Genomic DNA, 7,470 nt, shown 5'->3' with positions numbered 1-7,470 from the left:
GGCGGGAGAGGAGGGTGATGTCGACACTCAGGGGAAGGTTACGCGAGGCCAAATGACACCACTCGCACAGCTGGTAGACTCTCAAGGAAAGCACACACTCGCCTCACTTGGACGTGCCCGCACTTTGGCAAAAGCGAATGCCTTCTCGGTGCAGTGGCAAGTCACTCTGTTCTGTGGCAAGACCTTGGCTACCGTCAAACAGTCTGGCTTTGGTAGTGTTATTTTGCCTACAGCCCACACACATTCAGAAATGCTTCCTAGCCAAAATAAACAGTTCTGCTTTTGCCTTTGCTTCATGAGAAAAGAGGCTACATTCCTGACCTGTTGGCATTAGGAACCTGTAGTTGTTTGTTCCAGGTCATACCGTGGCATGTGGTTTGGGCTGCATCGTTGTCACCTATCCTTGCCTTGCAGCCTTTGCATATGATTCATAGAATCATTGAATCGTAGAAAATTCAGGTTGGCAGAGACCTCAGGAAGTCACATCTAGTCCAGCCCCCTGCTCCAAGCAGGACCAGCCCCAACTACATCATCCCAGCCACAGCTTTATCTAGCCGGGTCTTAAAAACCTCCAAGGATAGAGAGTCCCCCACCCCTCTGGGTAACCTGTTCCTGTGCTTCACCACCCTCCTTGTAAGCAAGTTTTTCCTAATATCCAACCTCAACTTCCCTTGCTGCAATTTGAGCCCATTGCTCCTTGTCCTGTCATCTGCCCCCATTGAGACCAGTCCAGCTCCATCCTCTTTGGATCCACCCTGCAGGGAGTTGAAGGCTGCTATCCAATCCCTCTTCAGCCTTCCCTTCTCCAGAAGAGATTTCTGCAAGTATGACATGAAACTCAGGCATTGCACAGTTGCTATCTTCCTGCTCCATAGGTTAGAAGGCCCATGCAGAAAGTTTTAATGTAGTCCATCCCCGTGGGGGATGAATAGCTAGTGCAGGCATTCCTGAACTTCAGGTAGTCTATAAGCTGCAAATCTACCCTGCCTCCTACTTGACTTCAGACTAACATGGCTAACTACGTCTCTCTCTCTCTCTTAGATACCAGACCAATGTGGGAATTCACCTCATTTTACTCTTGCGTCAAAAACAGCTGATCAATAAGCAGCACGTCCATTTGGCAGGGCTGTTTCTCTATGTTCAGACCAGAACGGGCCAAGCACCCTTGACCTGCGCTGGGATGCTGAACACCTCTAAAAATCAGGCCCTTTGATTTCAGTGGGATTAGGGGCAGACTCCAGGTGCAGCAGTAGTGAGGGTGATGATTGATAGGGTCTATTTTTCCTAGAGAATATCCAACATTTCATGGTCTCCATGAAGACACTAGCAAGGGAACCATGAACATATTCTTCTGCTAATGTTGGCATCGATATGTCTTTGTGATGGGAAAGTGGACCCCATCCAGTATTATCTACAAAGTGCTGGCCATGTAGTACAGAGCTTTCCAGCTGCAGATGGGGCACGTTTTGTGGGGTTTTTTGGCAGTCAATTCTGCAACACTACAGTCCATTAATACTCTGCTGTGGATTTCAGTGGGTGCAGAACAGTCCCTTGGTCCCCTATGGAAGGACACTTGGACCCAGAGAAATTCCTCCAGAGTTTAGGAAAGAGGCCTTTACATCTGTGGCTAATCTGATGAAGACTATAAGCAGCAACCATCCTAGTTAGTAGGATTGATGCTGCTCTGTAGAGAAATAACGGTTCTGGGCTCTTTCAGGGCAACCGCAAACATGCATCTACTTTGGAAGGCTCCTGTAATGCGCTGAACTATGTTGCAGGAGTTTGGGGATCTTTTAAGGGAAGCTTCTGTACTGAGTTTTAAAATAAACTCTCAAGCATTTGACCCCAGTGTGATTTTATTTCCCCTTTTCATATCACATAAGCATCTCTTGTCCCTTGTGAAAGGGGCTGAAGGCCTGGCATCGGCCTGGTTTGCTCAATGCTCTGAACAATCACCGTTAAATGTATTGCTCTTGTATGGTGTGGTATTGTGATGCCTGCTGTTCAGAGCGGCTACCAGGATGTCGCTTATATTGGCTACGCAGAAACATCAGGCTGAAACTGGAGTCCTTTGACTCGAATGCTATCCACAGAGAATATGTGATCTTCGATAAAGGTCTCGGGCTACATGTGTAACCTCACGGGAGTCCAAGCAGCCCCCATGAGGAAGGAATTAGTTCCTTCCATGTTTTTATCTGCATTACGGCAGCTGCTAGCAGGGGCTAAGTGATGCTAGGTGCTCAACCGACAGACAGGAAAGGAACATCCCTGTGCCAAACCACTTTGCAGAGCGTGGGAGAAAGGAAACGTCATCCCAGTTTTACAAGGCATTGAGGTGTTGACATTAAAGGCTAGATTTCCAGCAGTGCTGAGCACCACGACACCACCAGCTCGAGAATGGCAGGCCCCAAGACGCTTTCCCGAGGTCCCACAGAGCAGGGAGCTGAATGCAGGTCTCTTGGGTCTCCTTCCAGTGTCTTAGCAACAAGGCCTGCCTTCTTCTGCCGTCCCTCGACAATCGACGCTAACCTGCCAGTGCTTGGAGGACACGTGACTGGTGGGGCTCTGGTCTGTGCAGAATGGGGATAAACTGTAGGGATTTTCTTTCTCTTCTGCCTATTTCCCCAGCTTTCTTCCAAATGGCCTCTTACTGCAGCTGCAGCAGTGCAGCTCGGTTTTATCTGATGTGAAACCCAGGGCTCCAACTTGATGGGGACTCCACAGTAATTACAGAAGGAAAGGTGTACAAAGGCCTGTTTCAGGCACCATCCCTAGTCTTTGCTCTCCAGCCCTTTGCTCTGAGACACCACTAATAGACAGACCTCCCGTTTGTTCATGCCAATCACTTTGGCTTAGATTCTCTGAAGTCATTTGGTGCCTAAGTCCGGTATCGTTGTGCCATTTGAGGATCTGGGCCTTGGTTCTTGCAGTGGATTTGCTCCTAAAGCAGTACAGCTGGGTCCCCTTGTGAAAGGTGTGCCCAGACTTCTAGGAAAAAAGTGTCTGTATAACTGTACCATCAATGGCCCTGAACTAATTTGGAATATTTTTCAGGAGAGGAACTTCTTGTCCTGCTCCGGTGGGGAGGCAGGATAGGAGGGGAAACTTTTGCGTTCTCAGGATGGGAGGTTTGGGTAGAAAAGGGAAGCTCTGTCATTCACATCTACAGTCTTCTGTTCCCATGATGTGTCATACTCACTCTGAAGTTTGAATGATGTGAGGACTTAAGGCATTGGGGTTTCAATTTCTAGGGATCCTAGTTTTCTCTGATTTAAAAAAAAAAATCCCCAGTTTTTGCATCAAAAAAAGTTACTCCAGATCCGCATTTTTCCATGGTTCAAATGAAACATTAAAATTTGATTACTGCAACCCGTGTGAAGCCGGGTACTTTGGCTAGTATATTTATATATTAGTAATATAATATATTACATTATATATAATCATGGAAAAATGTGGATTTGGGGTTACTTTTTTAAATCCAAAAATTGGGGATTTTTTTTTTTAGCAGGGAAAACTATGATCCCTGAATATAACTAAGCTGGATTGTATAAGCTTTAGTAGAACTAACCTCAACTCTTGCCCATTTGAAAGTGTCATGGTCACATATGTTTGACTGACGATCTTCTTATCAAGTTCATTGCTACTGTAGTGCACAACCTGTTTAGGGCACAACTTTTTTTTTACAGACAGCAAAGCTGGAGGAGAGCAGTAAAGGACCTCAGCGGACTCTGACCTGCTTATTATTTCTTGTGGTTACACTGCTTCATTGCCACTGAGACAAGCTAATAAATGTGTGTGTGTGTATGTATGTTAGTTATGGGTATTATTCACATCCCCTTTCACAAAGAGTTCACCACTAAACCGATTGCTGTCATCAAAACCATAGGGCAACTCGAGCGAGGTCAATCATAGGAACGGGACTGGAGACGGTTAAGTGCATGGGAGCAGATGCACCTGGGGCTCTTCCATGCACCGGATGCAGCCTTCCAAGATGAAACAAGATGGCATTCAGAGCAAGCATTGGAGAAAACGACCGGCATACCCGCGTCCTGTTGTATCTCTTGCCTGCTCTGTGCTTTCCTGCCAAGGAGGGCTGCATGCTGCCAGAGAGGGCAGCAAAAGGGATGCAAAGGGGCATAAAACCCAAGCAGAAGAGAGCTGGTTTAGCAAGCTGCAGAAGGGGTTATTAGGTAAGGCATAGTGAGTGGGAAGCCCTGGAGTGGAAAGTCTTCCTTCCTGCCTGGCTAGCCAGGATTGCAGAGGCTGGAAATGACAGCCTGGAAGCTCTCCCACCAGGCAAAAGGACTCAAATGGAGATCCCCCTTCCCTTGTAACTCAAGCCTGCCAAAGGCAATCCTGCCTCATCATCAGCATACTTCTGAACAAGCAATGCTTGGCCCTTGGAGCAGGCCAGGTTGCATCAAATTGCAGGTATGTGACACAGACTGAGACTTCCCTCTCTATTCCTGATGATGGCACAGGAGACCCGGGGGATGAGAGACCAGGGGAATGAAGCTGGTGGGCATGCTAGTTTGCATATGACTGGCTAAAAAACGCCCATTGTCCTTTAAGTACCTTTTCAAGTACCTAGATAGCACTAATTAAATTAATTGCCATTAAAGCAGCCTGTGTAAAGACATTTCCTGCTCCTTTTTTGATTGAGTCAAAGTCCAGGATAATGAGATCTGGGATAAACCCCCACTATCTGTTTTCAGTCTAACATCCTTGTGACCTTCCTTTATGGAGGTATGGCCTCTCTTTTAGGGATGGGGAAACTGAGGCACAGAGTGGTTGAGTGACTTGCCGGAGGTCACGCAGTCCTGGGTTGAGACCTCAAGAGCTCCTGGCTCCTTTAGCTGCATTTTCAGGTCATAACGGAGCTTCACACACAACTAACTGTTGTTGAGCAAGGGCTTTTAGTTAGGGGGCTTTGACAGACTGACCTTTCACTGCAGACACTGCATATATTGTGTGGCCTAGGCCCTAAATCTCTCTGTGAGGCATCAATGGGCATTATTTGTGGACAGGGGCTTTTGTTTAGGTAAAACCTTTTTGGCTGGGCTTTTGTTATGTAAAAAAATCGAGGGAGGTTGAGATATGGGTCCTATTTCATCTCAAGCTTAGAGCGCTGGAAGAATGGCTGTGTGGATAAGGTTATGAGTTTAGCCTCTTTAATTATTTGCAGGGTTTGTACAGTTTGGGTGTGTGAATTGAAAGCAAGCTGCTTACATCTCTCAGTCCCTAATGAGGGCATCAGGGAAAGGAAGACCATATACCTTACAGTAAGCGGTGCTGAGGCACAGAAATGTAGGGCCAAGATTTTTTAAAAAGCAAGAGCTTAAGATTAGGCTCCTAGGTCAAACGTTGAAGTGACTTGTGGATTTCAGTGGCCTCAAATTGGAAGGTTTTTAGAGTGAGAGATAAATAAATACAATAGATATAGATAGCTATAACTTGTCTCTTTAAAAGTGTCTCATTATATAGATACACACGCACACACATATACCTACATATATATCTATATATCTCTAACATATATAACACATAACTATATAACTATAACACATATATAGATAGATATACATATATCTATATAAGACGTACACACACATATACATATATAATGAGACACTTTTAAAGGGAGAAGTTATATCTATATATAACATGCACATCACTCTGAGGAATATATTATATATGAACCACTTTGGGTACCCAACTTAAACACCTTTGCTGGGCCTTTTAGAAAGTACCAAGCACCTGTCCACTGAGGAATATATTATACATTTATAATACGTAACATAAATGTAATATATAATATAAATGTATGATATATTCCTCAGAGGACAGGTGCTTGGCACTTTCTAAACGTAAGGCCCAGCGAAGGTGTTTCAAGGTGGGTGCCCAAAGTGATTCACCGCTTTGGAAAATTCTGGCCAAAAATTGTTTTTTCGGACTCTTATTGAGCGGACTGGGTCTCAAAAGTGCAAAGTGCTTGGTATCTCTTGTTGATTCTGCTGTGAATATAGTGTGCGCCATCGTCATCTTCATTTATTTAACTGGGCTCATCTAGGACAGTTAACAAGAAGGAAACATCAAGGCCTTTTATTGTTAATACCTCTCAAGATGACATGATCTCTCTAATTGTTTTGATTTAAAGCGTTTGCAAACAGCAAGTGTGTGTAGAAATAGCAGTAAAGATGTTTCTGCCTAAAACATCACTCATTCTAATTACATAGCTTACACATGTATTTTGTGTGTCTGTAATAGATGTGTGTATATGCTATGTTATATATACATATGCATATTAATTTCAAATGGCAAAGCATGCCAGCACGGAAGATATTTCCTATTCTATCAGTGTCTTTCTGTGGATTTGGATTCAGTTCAGAAAGTGCATGCTTGAAAGATAATTGCTGACAGCATGCAGAATCCATCACGCTATAATTAACACACTACAATTATTCTAATTGCCTCACTCAGGCTTCTGTGTTTTTAATTGTAGAGCAATTTGCCAATGGATAATTTAATTGTAATACATATTTTATACATTTTGGGACAAAGTCCCATTATTTCCACTTCAGGAGCAGAGATATGTCTCATCTTAATAGTTTTCTCAGCCCTTTCTGGGGATTTTTACCCTACCGAGGAATTTGATTGCAACCCGGTTAGATCTTATATCACGATTAACTTTACAGGAGTGCCTAAAGGCTCACGGCTCCATTAAGTCTGACATTGTACTTGCATGTAATGAGGCAGCATAGTGAAATCTCCTTTGGCAAAGCTAAGTGAAGTGAGAACCATAATCATATCCCCATTTTACAGCCTGGAAACTGAGCCACAGAGACTCAGTGACTTGCTCCGGGTCATGGAAAAGGGCTTGTTGCAGACTTGAGTCCCCAGCCAGTGCCTTAATTAACATGCCAGTCTATCTTCTTAGCTGGGCTTGTTTTCTATCACCTACTTACTTCAACCCCTGCAAATGCACAGTGTATGCCTCTGGCTGATTTAACTCACCGTTTCTGCAAAAAACGTATAGCTACAAATCCACTGTAATTATTCCATGGGGCTGTAAAGGCAAGTACCTGAATTAGGTACCCTGGGAAACAGCTGGATCTGTTCACCTACAAAGGTTTATAGCCATGTAGTTTGCATTCAAGGGACTATTTGTCTTAGTCCCTTATCTTTCTGGACAGCATTGGAACAAGCTGTCTTGCATGTTGCTCTCTAAGTGGCTGCAATTCATTATCAGTCCTCCAGCACTTAAAAAGTACCAGAAATGATAGCTCCTGCCCTGGTGAGTTTGTCCCAGACAAACATAGTACATGCATAGCCCATCATGTCTAGGAAGAGAGGTCTGTGTAGTCAGGCTTCATGACTTCTCAAGACTGAATTGCACTGATGCAATGAGGGCACAAAAGAAGACCTGAAGCAGAGAGCATTAGAAAGAAATAAAACCAGATGCACTGAGGA

The sequence above is a fragment of the Gavialis gangeticus genome, unplaced genomic scaffold (assembly GCF_001723915.1).
Source record: "Gavialis gangeticus isolate Ggan-Ray unplaced genomic scaffold, GavGan_comp1, whole genome shotgun sequence".
Classification (NCBI taxonomy): domain Eukaryota; kingdom Metazoa; phylum Chordata; order Crocodylia; family Gavialidae; genus Gavialis; species Gavialis gangeticus.
The sequence above is the reverse complement of the archived record's forward strand: the minus strand, read 5'-3'. Positions refer to the sequence as shown.